Raw genomic sequence first — 13808 nt, 5'->3', positions numbered from 1 at the left:
GCCTCTTCTGCCTGGGTTGTAAACTGAACTTTTATTACAACAGTGAAGCAGTAAATTCTTAAGTGTTCTCTTGCATTTTTATACTCAAGCATCTCATTTGTTCCTTTCTCTGATGAACCTCTTCCTTTTTCCAGGGCCTCTCTCTCTTGAAAACCTATATCCTTGCCTTTTATTCTTACAGAAACATACAAACTCTGTACTCTCAAAATTTTACTTTTGAAGGCCTTCCACTTACAAGTATACCTTTGCCAGAAAACACACTTTCCCAGAAACCAACCTATCCCAATCCACACTTGCCAGATCCTTTCTGATCCTTTCTTGACACAAATCTGTCACCTGCTCTGTCTAATTCTTAATAAGAGATCTATGCACTCTCTAGCTAGGACCTCTATATACTGATTAAGGAACCTTTCCTTGAACACATTTGACAAACTCTTTCCCGTCCAGCCCGTTTACAGTATGGGAGTTCCATACTGGTAAATTAAAATCACATACAATCACAACATTATGTTTCATACAAAAGTCTGCGAGCTCTCTACAGACTTGCTCTAAATCCCGCTGATTGTTGGGTGATATATAATATAGCCCCATCAACGTAGTCATCCTTTTCCAATTCCTCAGTTCCACCCATACATCTTCAGTAGACGAGCTCTCCGGTCTGGGCACTGCCATGACATTTTCTCTAACCAGTAATGCCATCCATCCCCCTTTAATCCCTCCCGCTCTTTCATGTCTAAAGCAATGGAACCCTGAGCCACCAGTCCTGCCCCTTTGCAACCAAGTCTCATTAATAGTACAATGTCATAATTCCACCTGCTGATCCATGCCCTTTCCTAGCACTGAAATATACATAACTCAGAGCATGAATCCTACCATTCTCAACCTTACAACTCCTTACTTCTGATATGTAGGCACAACCACTTCACCATCTGATCTGATAAAGTAGGTAAAAGGGTTAACACTTCATTAAACGACAGCAGCCTGATTTTCTGAAAGAAACCGCTGATGATCAACAGATCTGCTAAGCCATGCTGAGCCATATTTCTTCTTGGAGGTAGCTAGCTAGAGTTTCAGGATGCTTATCTCCTTGTGCACTCACGCGTAGAGATAGGACCACTCTAGCCTGTTTCTGTATGTTCTGTCCATTATGCTTATTTTGTAACTTGTCTTTTGGGGCCGTCATGTAGTGGATAACTTTGACTCCAGCCTGTCTTGTGTGGGAGGTATCTGAACAAGTATATCTGTGGTTTAAGAGGAATTGTTAGTTCGTTGGTGGATCGGGCAGGAACAGTCACAGACAGACTATTCCTGTTTGAGCGACTAATTGAGTAAGCCCCAGGTGCTTTGAATAAAGAGTTTGTACTTATACGGTCTCTGAGTGACTTCAACCGGATTCGACTTCCACAGATCTGGCACTCTGATTCCAACCCCCCCCAACTCTAGTTTAAATCTCACCCTCCCTCCACCCACCCCACCCTGTGCAGCACTAGCAAACTTTCCTGCAAGAATACTAGTTCAGGTGCAAACCATCCCTTCTGTACAGGTCTCATCCTCCCTGGAAGGGGGTCCAATGGTCAACTGTGTGAAGCTTGATGTCACATTTTGTCCTGTAATTTCCTTTAAAGTACCTTGGGACATTATAAGACCACAAGATACAAGAGCAGAATTAGGCCATTTGGTCCATCGAGTCTGCATAGCATTCCCTAAATATTTACAGTGAGCAAAGATGAACAGTGTCCAAGCATAGAGACAATTTGCATGAATTATGCCATCTATTTTATGAACCAACAAATCTGATTATATTGGCAACATCGGACTCTGCCATGCCAATCACACCTCAAGAATCAGCACCTCAAACTCCTCCTGGATCCACAACCTGATGGCTTGAACTATGAATTGTCCAACTTGTGGAAAGCTGCTCCCCCTCCGTCCACAAGACATAGGGGTAGGATCAGGCTATTTGACCCATTGAGCCATCTCCAACACTCTATCATGGCTGATTTATTTTCCCACCCAAATCATCACCTGCCATTTTTCCCCAGAACCTTTGATGCCCTTATTAATCCAGAACTTGTCAACCTCTGCTTTAAATACTGTAGATTCTGACTAAATGGGCCATTAGTTAATCAGGAAAGCCACTTACTTTGGACAATTCTGAAAAAACAAAAACATTGAGAATATAGCCAGGATTCCCTTCATTTATTTGAGATGCTTAATTGGGACATAGTTTCTAACTAGCAAAGAAAGACAAGGAAATCTGCAGATGCTGGAAATTCAAGCAACACACACAAAATTGCTGGTGGAATGCAGCAGGTCAGGCAGCATCTACAGGAAAAGGTACAGTCGACATTTCGGGCCAAGACCCTTCGTCAGGACTGTCCAGGGATCACAACAGCTATTTCTGTAAACTCTCCTGCCAATGTATCACAGTCATGGTACCCTAGATGCAGTGTAACCTGGTTTTTTTTAAAAAACACAGCTGAAACACATGTTTTATCCCTCTGAACACCAATGCTCAAGACAGAAAATAAAGCTCCATTAAGCATAGTAAGATCATGAACTGTGATGGAACCAACATACTGATAACAATGCACAGCTTGGTTAGTGGGATGGAAAATATTCAAAATCTGGAAGCACCACTCTCTCAAAAAAATATCAACTATATTTTATTTTAAAAGGAAATGAGCAGATATACTAGATTATAAGATGTAGGAGCAGAATTAGGCCATTTGGCCCAGCAAGTCTGCTCCGCCATTCAATCATCCTCTACCTCATTTTCCTGCCTACTCCATGTAACCTTTGATGTCCTTTTTAATTAAGAAGCTATCAACCTCCACTTTAAATATATCCAATGACTTGCCCTCCACAGCTGACTGTGGCAATGAATTCCACAGATTCACCACCCTCTGGCTAAATAAACTGACCAGTTGCCAGCAGTATTTTTTAAAACTGTGCTTATGTCCTACTCGCAAAAGTGAAACAGAAAAGCACTCTCATATCCGTATACAAGTCACTCTCTAAGAAATTAGAGCATATAATTAAGTACATTCTAGAGGAAGGAGAGCATCAAGCTTATTGAGGTAGGTTAATTGGATACAATAAATTGCCTCTGGTATGTAATCTCTGGTGGGCTGTGTTAAACAATGGAATTAGTGTAAAATCAGTGTTTGAGAAGGGCTTGATACCATGCTGTATAACTGTATCTTATTTATCCTGCCAGATGGGTGTTAAAGATCCCTGGGCTTTTCTTAAGTAAATCACGGTAGTTCACCCAGTGTGCAGTCCAGCAATTTTCCCTCAACCATAAACCCAGCACAGATTATCTGATCATTTGCAGGAGACCCCCCACGTTACGTTTTCCATTTCCAGAAAAGACTTTTCAATCATGTAAACTCATTATCTACACTTGTACCAAGAAATACATGCAGAAAATAAAATAAAATGTGATGCACATATTCTATAACAGCAAGTTTTAATTCTATATCCCAGGCATTTTGGAAGTGATTTGTAAATTTGATAAGAATGAAGTTTGATTACCTAAATTGCTTTAAAACAAATGTCACCTTGTTACTTATGGGGTCTCCATGCAAAAATAAGCTACAGCATTTCCAGCACTACAGAAGTAAGTAAATGCACTTCAGAAGTGCTAAAGTGCACTATAAATATACTTTGATCAAAAATTTATGTATAAATGGGAGCTTTTCTTCTAGTGAACTTGAAAATGTTCAAAATCAATTGCTAAGTTTTAACAAAAATCTACTTATCATGGTAGAAGCAGACTATCAGTGTCACACAATATTAAATTTTGAAATAGAACTATCAAACTACAGCTTAAAGCTATATATTTTGCCATTCAAACCATCTACTAATTTTCTAATGCGTTGACGCTTAACTCTAAAATATCACATTTTAACTGTTTCCACAGAACGTTAAACTGACTTTCATGAGGTGACACTGTAACAAAGCTGAGTGTCAGTGTATTTCTGCATTATGTCACTGTAATTTACACATAGATCAGAGACAGGAACTGGACAAGGAGAGACTCTTGCAGAAGAGCAGAGATGCTGTTGCACTTGTGAAGAGAGAAGCTATTGGTGGTGAGTGACTGCTACCAAAATGTCATTAATGGAACTACACAAGTGGATCTCACCCAAACGGGGAAAAACATAGGCAAACATTGGAAGACAATGTGTAGTCAGGTGTACAGTTGAGAAGAACAAGGATAGTTCTGATAATAGATAAATCTACCTGAAACTTTAACTCGTTTCCTCTCTCTGCTGATACCATCTCACTTAACATTCCCAGTACATTATTTATTGAGATACAGTACAGCATAGAATAGGCCTTTTGAGATGCACCACAAAGCAATCCCACAATTTAGTCCTAGCCTAATCACAGGACAACTTACAATGACCAATAAACCTATCAACAGGTATGTCTTTGGACTTTGGGAGCAAACCCACGCTGTCACAGGGAGAACGTACAAACTCCTTGCAGACAGTGGAGGGAATTAAATCCAGGTCATTGGTACTGTAAAGTGTGTGCATATGCTACCATACTTCAGAGACCATAGGCTACCTTTCCAACAGTCTCATGGATTAGGCAAAGAATGTCACTGATAATATTGATCAGAGATATTTAAGTATTGAGATAGGATCCCAAACCTAACTGTAAGGATTTAATACAGTTGTCCAGGTAGGATAGGCATGGACTTTTAAGACTGCAACTACAAAAAGAAGGAAAAATCATTAAAATCATCAGCACAGTATTTTGCAAGAATGAAAGGGTAAAGGGATTTTTCTTTTTAATTCAGAAGGATACAGATTTTAATGTGGGCTCAGGAGGGCAAACTCAGGTCATTTGATTTTGATTCAACTTTATTGTCATTGTACCGAGTACAGATACAAAGCCAAAGAAATGCAGTTAGCAACACAAGCCCAAAGCATGATCGATCCACCCCCGTACTTAACAGTTGGAGAGGTGTCTTTTCATGAAATTCTGCTCCCTTTTTCTCCAAACATACCTTTGCTCATTGCAGCCAAAAAGTTCTATTTTAATTTCATCAGTCCACAGGACTTGTTTTCAAAATGCATCAGGCTTGTTTAGGTGTTCCTTTGCAAACTTCTGACGCTGAATTTTGTGGTGAGGACATAGGAAAGGTTTTCTTCTGATGACTCTTCCATGAGGGTCATATTTGTGCAGGTGTCACTGCACAGTAGAACAGTACACCACCACTCCAGAGTCTACTAAATCTTCCTGAAAGTCTTTTGCAGTCAAACAGGGGTTTTGATTTGCCTTTCCAGCAATCCTACAAGCAGTTCTCTCGGAAAGTTTTCTTGGTCTTCCAGACCTCAACTTGACCTCCACAGTTCCTGTTAACTGCCATTTCTTAATAACATTACGAACTGAGGAAATGGCTACCTGAAAATGCTTTGCTATCTTCTTATAGCCTTCTCCTGCTTTGTGGGCATCATTTATTTTAATTTTCAGAGTGCTAGGCAGCTGCTTAGAGGAGCCCATGGCTGCTGATTGTTGGGACAAGGTTTGAGGAGTCAGGGTATTTATAAAGCTCTGAAATTTGCATCACCTGGCCTTTCCTAACGATGATTGTGAACAGGCTATACCCCTAACAAGCTAATTAAGGTCTGAGACCTTGGTAAAAGTTATCTGAGAGCTCAAATCTCTTGGGGTGCCCAAACTTTTGCATGGTGTTCCTTTCCTTTTTTTCGCTCTAAAATGGTACAAAACAAAAATAAGACACTAATCTTGCTTAAAATGTTGAAAAGAATGTTTCATCTTTAACTTTATGACATTTGGAGATCAGTTCATCTACTCACTTAACTATTCACAGAAACAGAAATTTTAACCAGGGTTGCCCAAACTTTTACACACCACTGTATATGTGCCTAAGACTTTTGCACAGTACTGTAGAATTTCAGATGGCGACAAGGAGGCTTACAGGAGTGAGACAGATCAGCGGATTGGTATCGGAACAACAATTTTACACTTAGAAAGAGCAAGGAACTGATTGGGAACTTCAGGAAGAGAAAGTTAGGATAGCATGCACTAGACCTCATCATGGAAAATGTGGGTCTAACATGAAGCAGGCACACTCCAGTTGTACTTCATTAGGAGTTTGTGGAGCTTTGGTATGTCACTAAAGACTTTCTGTAGATACATGGTGGAGATCACTCTGACTGGTTGTATTATGGCCTGATTCAGCCAGCTCCATCAAAGGCACAGACCTCCCTACCATCAAGAGCATCTTTCGGAGGTGGTGCCTAAAGAAGGTGATGTGCATCACTGAAGTCCAGCAACATCTGTGACATGCCCCCTTCTCATTACTACAATAGACGCGGGGAACAATACTACAGTGGCGCGGGGAACATTCCACTGGTAGAATGAATGAATTCAATTAAATACCAGCAAATTCTGGAAGCAAACATCACACCACCTGTAAAAGAAGTTTTTACAACAGGATAATGATCCTAAACACACCTCAAAATCCACAATGGACTACCTCAAGAGGCGCAAGCTGAAGGTTTTGCCATGGCCCTCACAGTCCCCTGACCTAAACATCATTGAAAATCTGTGGATAGACCTCAAAAGAGCAGTGCATGCAAGACGGCCCAGGAATCTCACAGAACTAGAAGACTTTAGCAAGGAAGAATGGGTGAAAATCCCCCAATCAAGAATTGAAAGACTCTTAGCTGGCTACAGAAAGCGTTTACAAGCTGTGATACTTGCCAAAGGGGGTGTTACTAAGTACTGACCATGCAGGGTGCCCAACCCTTTGTTTTGGGCCCTTTTCCTTTTTTGTTATTTTGAAAACTGTAAAAGATAGAGATAAAAAAGTAATCTTGCTTAAAATATTAAAGAAATGTGTCATCTTTAACTTTATGCCTTTTGGAAATCAGGTCATCTTTTACTTGCTTAGCTATTCACAGTAACAGAAGTTTTGACCGGGGTGCCCAAACTTTTGCATGCCACTGTATATAGCAAGGGTGCCTAAAACTTTTCCACGGTACTACATTTGTCAATATGGAGCCATAAACAAGTTTCTAAATCTGGTGGGAGCAAAGGACGGTGGGAACGGTGAGGCTGGAGCACCATGGGAGGGGTGTGGGACCAGTGGCATAGGAGTGCCAGAGCAGACACATCCAGCGCCAAGACCCCAAGCAAAATAATTTGATTCCAAACAATTGGTTTATTGATTATTACAGTTCCCGTATCCTCCCCGTTCCCCTTCCCTTTTCCCAACCATGATTCCTCTCTCCCTGCCCCCTTCCCATTCTCAATCCACAATAGAGACCCATATCAGAATCAGGTTTATCACTCACATATGATGAAGATTTGTTTCTTTTTGCAGCAGCAGTACAGTGCAATACATAAAATTACTAGTGTACTGTGGAAAAGTCTTAGGCACCCTAGCTATATATAGCTTTTGCACAGTACTGTACCTACTTCAGTGGTGTCACCAGAACATTTATCATTGGCATTCAGGCTGTGCTTAGCCAAAGTCAAGACCAAAGAGTACAGCAGTGGGTTAAGTACCCCACTGAGATGCAGCTGTGTTGACAGTCAGCTAGAAGTTATTACCCATCTGCACTAACTGTGGTCGCTCAATAAGCAAGATGAGGATCCAGTTGCAGAGAGTAGTACAAAGGCCTAGGTTTTGAAGCTTGATTATTAGTACAAGGGAATGATGGTGCTGAACACCAAGCTACAGTACTGTACAAAAGTCTTAGGCACTCCAGTGTGCCCAAGACTTTTGCACAGTACTGTAGTAATTTTATGCATTGAACTGTACTGCTACTGCAAAAAAAAATCATGACACATCAGAGTGATGATAAACCTGATTCTAACACGATCTCTATTGTGGACTGAAAGCGGGAAGGGGACAAGGAGAGAGGAATCATGGTTGGGGAAAAGGGAGTGGGAAGCACTGGAGTGACATTCTAATGAGATGGTAATTTGTTCTGCTGACATGTTAAAAATTAGACTTCAAGCTAAGCTCTGCTGGCTTGTACACCTGAAGAATGGGATGTGGTAAAACTGGCCAACAAAATGTGAAACTATAGTTGAAAAAACGAGGGGCTATCTCATCCTGCACATCGCCTGAGGTAGATGACCTTTGGCCTATTAAGGCAACCAAAGAGTCTTTGTCTTAAAATACCACTGTTGCTGGGCCAGTGACTATGGGGGTAGCTAAAAAATTGTTTCCTGCTACGTGACAGAAAGGGTATAAAAAAAGATTCTATCTGTGTGCGGAGAGAGACCACTGGTACGGACCCATTTGTGCCCGAGAAGTGCTCTCTCTCCAGTAGCGAGCTACTAATAAAGAAGCAGTTGCTTTATCTCCCATAGTACTGTGTGTTCTTGCATCAGATAATAATTAGAAGTAAGGTTTAACAATTTTCCTTCCTTTTATCATATCATGATACTAATGATCAATAAACCAATTGTTTGGAATCAAATGATCAATAAGTCAGTTGCTTGGAATCAAATGGCCTTGCTTGGTGTCACAGGGCTAAGTGTGTCTGCACTGGCACCACCCCTCTCCCCTGCCCCTGGCACTCTTCCTCTGCCACCTGTCCCACATCCCTCCCGTGGTGCTCCATCCTCCCCATTCACAACATCGTTTGCTCCCACCAGACTTACAAACTTATACACTGCTCCACATTGACAAATACTGTTCTGAGCAAAAGTCTTAAGCACCGTGGCTACATGTGCCTAAGACTTTTGGACAGTACTGTAGAATTGATGAAGAGTAGTCTGAAGTCTGTTTTGCTGTTGTGCAGGTCCTTCAAAGCTGAGTGGAGAGCCAGGGAGATTACATCCACTGTTGACCTGTTGTGGCGGTAGGCGAATTGCAACAGGTCCCAGTAATTAATCAGACAGGAGTTAATACTAGCCACAACCAACCTCTCAAAGCACTTCATTACAGTAAAAGTGAGTGCTATTGAGTTACTGAGGCAGCTCACCACAGAGTCTGGCCCTGTGGCTCAGAAGGGTAGGGAAAGGAAGAGGAAGGCAGTAGTAATAGGGGACTCTATAGTTAGGGGGTCAGACAGGCGATTTTGCGGACGCAGGAAAGAAACTCGGATGGTAGTTTGCCTCCCAGGTGCCAGGATCTGGGATGTTTCAGATCGCGTCCAAGATATCCTGCAGTGGGAGGGAGAACAGCCGGAGGTCATGGTACATATTGGCACCATTGACATAGGTAGGAAAAGGGAAGAGGTCCTGAAAAAAGACTACAGGGAGTTAGGAAGGAAGTTGAGAAGCAGGACCGCAAAGGTAGTAATCTCGGGATTACTGCCTGTGCCACGCGACAGTGAGTATAGGAATAGAATGAGGTGGAGGATAAATGCGTGGCCGAGGGATTGGAGCAGGGGACAGGGATTCAGATTTCTGGATCATTGGGACCTCTACTGGGGCAGGTGTGACCTGTACAAAAAGGACAGGTTGCACTTGAATCCCAGGGGGACCAATATCCTGGCGGGGAGGTTTGCTAAGGCTACTGGGGAGAGTTTAAACTAGAATTGTAAACACAAAATACTCTGCAGATGCTGGGGTCAAAGCAACACTCACAACACGCTGCAGGAACTCAGCAGGTCAGGCAGCATGCATGGAAACGATCAGTCAATGTTTCGGGCCGGAACCCTTTGTCAGGACTGAAGAGGGAAGGGGCAGAGGCCCTCAATATATAAGTTTGCTGATGACACCACAATTGTAGGCCGTATCTCGGGTAATGATGAGTTTGAGTACAAAAGGAAATTAAGAACCTGGCGGCATGGTGCGAAGACAATACCCTACCCCTCAATGTCAGCAAGATGAAGGAATTGGTTGTTGACTTCAGAAGGAGTAGTGGGCCGCACGACCCCATCTACATCGGTGGTGCGCAAGTGGAACAGGTCAAAAGCTTTAAGTTCCTCGGGGTCAATATCACAAATGACCTGACTTGGTCCAACCAAGCAGAGTCCACCGCCAAGAAGGCCCACCAACGCCTTTACTTCCTGAGGAAGCTAAGGAAATTTGGCCTGTCCCCTAAAACCCTCACTAATTTTTATAGATGCACCATAGAAAGCATTCTTCTAGGGTGCATCACAACCTGGTATGGAAGTTATCCTGTCCAAGACCGGAAGAAGCTGCAGAAGATCGTGAACACAGCCCAGCATATCACACGAACCAACCTTCCGTCCTTGGACTCACTTTACACCGCACGCTGTCGGGGCAGTGCTGCCAGGATAATCAAGAACACGACCCGCCCAGCCAACACACTTTTCGTCCCTCTTCCCTCCGGGAGAAGGCTCAGGAGCTTAAAGACTCGTATGGCCAGATTTGGGAACAGCTTCTTTCCAACTGTGCTAAGACTGCTGAACGGATCCTGACCCAGATCTGGGCCGTACCCTCCAAATATCCGGACCTGCATCTTGGTTTTCTTGCACTACCTTACTTTCCCTTTTCTATGTTCTATTTATGATTTATAATTTAAATTTTTAATATTTACTATTGATTTGTACTCCAGAGAGCACAAAGCGCAGAATCAAGTATTGCTGTGATGATTGTATGTTCTAGTATCAATTGTTTGGTGACAATAAAGTATAAAAGTATAACGTATAAAGAAGGCGGGGGGAGGGTGGGAAGGAGAAGGCTGGTAGGTTCCAGGTGAAAAACCAGTAAGGGGAAAGATAAAGGGGTGGGGGAGAGGAAGCAGGGAGGGGATAGGCAGGAAAGGTGAAGGAATAGGGGAAAGCATAATGGGTAGTAGAAAGAGGCGAAACCATAAGGGAGGTAGCAGGCAGCTGGGGGAGGAGGCAGAGTGAAACTGGGATGGGGGAAGGGAGGGGGAGGGAATTACCAGTGGGTGGGAACGGAAATGAAGAGATGGGGAAGAGGCGGTTGGCTCACAAATAGAGAAAGCTTGTAGACAGTGCGAGAGGGAGGACAGGCAGGTGATAGAGAAGGGACGCGCTCAGACCGACGGTTTAAGATGTGTCTATTTTAATGCAAGGAGTACTGTGAACAAAGTGGATGAGCTTAAAATGTGGATCAGTACTTGGAGCTATGATGTGGTGGCTATTACAGAGACTTGGATGGCTCAGGGACAGAAATGGTTGCTTCAAGTGCTGGGTTTTAGATGTTTCAGAAAGGACGGAGGGAGGCAAAAGAGGTGGGGGCGCGGCACTGTTAATCAGAGATAGTGTAACGGCTGTAGAAAAGGTGGATGCCATGGAGTCTCTGCGGCTGGAGGTTAGGAACAGGAGGGGTCAATAACTTTACTGGGTGTTTTTTATAAGCCACCCAATAGTAAGTCAAATCGTCACTTTTTATTGTCATTTCGACCATAACTGCTGGTACAGTACACAGTAAAAATGAGACAACGTTTTTGAGGACCATGGTGCTACATGAAACAATACAGAAACTACATTGAACTAGGTAAAACAACATAAAAACTACATTAGACTACAGTCCTACCCAGGACTGCATAAAGTGCACAAAACAGTGCAGGCATTACAATAAATAATAAACAAGACAATAGGCACAGTAGAGGGCAGTAGGTTGGTGTCAGTCCAGGCTCTGGGTATTGAGGAGTCTGATGACTTGGAGGAAGAAACTGTTACATAGTCTGGTCGTGAGAGCCCGAATGCTTTGGTGCCTTTTGCCAGATGGCAGGAGAGAGAAGAGTTTGTATGAGTACGTGGGGTTCTTCATAATGCTGTTTGCTTTGCCAATGCAGCGTGTGGTGTAAATGTCTGTAATGGCAGGAAGACAGACCCCAATGATCTTCTCAGCTGACCTCACTATCCGCTGCAGGGTCTTGTGATTCAAGACGGTGCAATTCCTGAACCAGGCAGTGATGCAGCTACTCAGGATGCTCTCGATACAACCTCTGTAGAATGTGGTGAGGATGGAGGGTGGCAGATGGACTTTTCTCAGCCTTCGCAGAAAGTAGAGACGCTGCTGGGCTTTCTTGGCTATGGAGCTGATGTTGAGGGACCAGGTGAGATTCTCCACCAGGTAAACACCAAGAAATTTGGTGCTCTTAACAGTCTCTATGAAGGAGTCGTCAATGTTCAGCAGAGAGTGGTCATTCCGTGTCATCCTGAAGTCAACAACCATCTCTTTTGTTTTGTTCACATTCAGAGACAGGTTGTTGGCCTTGCACCAGTCCGTTAGCCGCTGCACCTCCTCTCTGTATGCTGACTCATTGTTCCTGCTGATGAGACCCACCACGGTCGTGTCATCGGCGAACTTGATGATGTGGTTCGAGCTGTGTGTTGCAGCACAGTCGTGGGTCAGCAGAGCGAACAGCAGTGGACTGAGCACACAGTCCTGGGGGGCCACCGTGCTCTGTGTGATGGAGATGCTGCTTCCGATCTAGAATGACTGAGGTCTCCCAGTCAGGAAGTCTAGGATCCAGTTGCAGAGGGAAGTTAAACGCAAACAACAGGAATTCTGCAGATGCTGGAAATTCAAGCAACATACATCAAAGTTGCTGGTGAACGCAGCAGGCCAGGCAGCATCTATAGGAAGAGGCGCAGTCGACGTTTCAGGCCGAGACCCTTCGTCAGGACTAACTGATGGGGAGCAGTGAGAGATGGTTTCACTGAACTCCTGTCGAAGAGAGGATCTAAACTTCTTCGGTGTAGGCATCACCGGAAGAGGCTTCGCAGTAGTGAATTTAGACGCAAACAACAGGAATTCTGCAGATGCTGGAAATTCAAGCAACATACATCAAAGTTGCTGGTGAACGCAGCAGGCCAGGCAGCATCTATAGGAAGAGGCGCAGTCGACGTTTCAGGCCGAGACCCTTCGTCAGGACTAACTGATGGGGAACAGTGAGAGATGGTTTCACTGAACTCCCGTCGAAGAGAGGATCTAAACTTCTTCGGTGTAGGCATCACCGGAAGAGGCTTCGCAGTAGTGAATTTAAACGCAAACAACAGGAATTCTGCAGATGCTGGAAATTCAAGCAACATACATCAAAGTTGCTGGTGAACGCAGCAGGCCAGGCAGAGGGAAGTGTTCAGGCCCAGTAGGCTCAGCTTTCCAATCAGTTTCTGAGGAATGATTGTGTTGAATGCTGAACTGAAGTCTATGAACAGCATTCGAACGTACATGTCTTTTTTGTCCAGGTGGGTTAGGGCCAGGTGGAGGGTCATGGCAATGGCGTCATCTGTTGAGCGGTTGGGACAGTACTCAAACTGCAGGGGATCCAGTGAGGGGGGCAGCAGGGTCTTGATCTGCCTGAACATCAAGATGAACAGAGATATAGAGGAGCAGAAAGGGAAACAGATCCTGGAGAGGTGTAATAATTAGAGTTGTCGTGATGGGAGATTTTAATTTCCCAAATATCGATTGGCATCTCCCTAGAGCGAGGGGTTTAGATGGGGTGGAGTTTGGTGTGTTCAGGAAGGTTTCTTGACACAATATGTAGATAAGCCTACAAAAGGAGAGGCTGTACTTGATTTGGTATTGGGAAATGAACCTGGTCAGGTGTCAGATCTCTCAGTGGGACAGCATTTTGGAGATAGTGATCATAATTCTATCTCCTTTACAATAGCATTGGAGAGAGATAGGAACAGACAAGTTAGAAAAGCGTTTAATTGGAGTAAGGAGAATTATGAGGCTATCAGGCAGGAAACTGGAAGCTTAAATTGGGAACAGATGTTCTCAGGGAAAAGTATGGAAGAAATGTGGCAAATATTCAGGGGATATTTGTGTGGAGTTCTGCATAGGTACGTTCCAACGAGACGGGGAAGTTATGGTAGGGTACAGGAACCGTGGTGTACAAAGGCTGTATT

The 13808-nt window shown here is 43.6% G+C and overlaps 1 protein-coding gene across 2 annotated transcripts in view; it reads right to left on the bottom strand.

Moving 5' to 3' along the window:
- copg2 (COPI coat complex subunit gamma 2) overlaps nt 1-13808 on the bottom strand; it is a 107037-nt gene that overhangs the window by 84218 nt on the left and 9011 nt on the right. The gene's annotated exons all lie outside the window — the stretch shown is intronic.

Source organism: Mobula hypostoma, chromosome 15, assembly GCF_963921235.1.
Source record: "Mobula hypostoma chromosome 15, sMobHyp1.1, whole genome shotgun sequence".
Lineage (NCBI taxonomy): Eukaryota > Metazoa > Chordata > Chondrichthyes > Myliobatiformes > Myliobatidae > Mobula > Mobula hypostoma.
The sequence above is the reverse complement of the archived record's forward strand: the minus strand, read 5'-3'. Positions and strand labels throughout refer to the sequence as shown.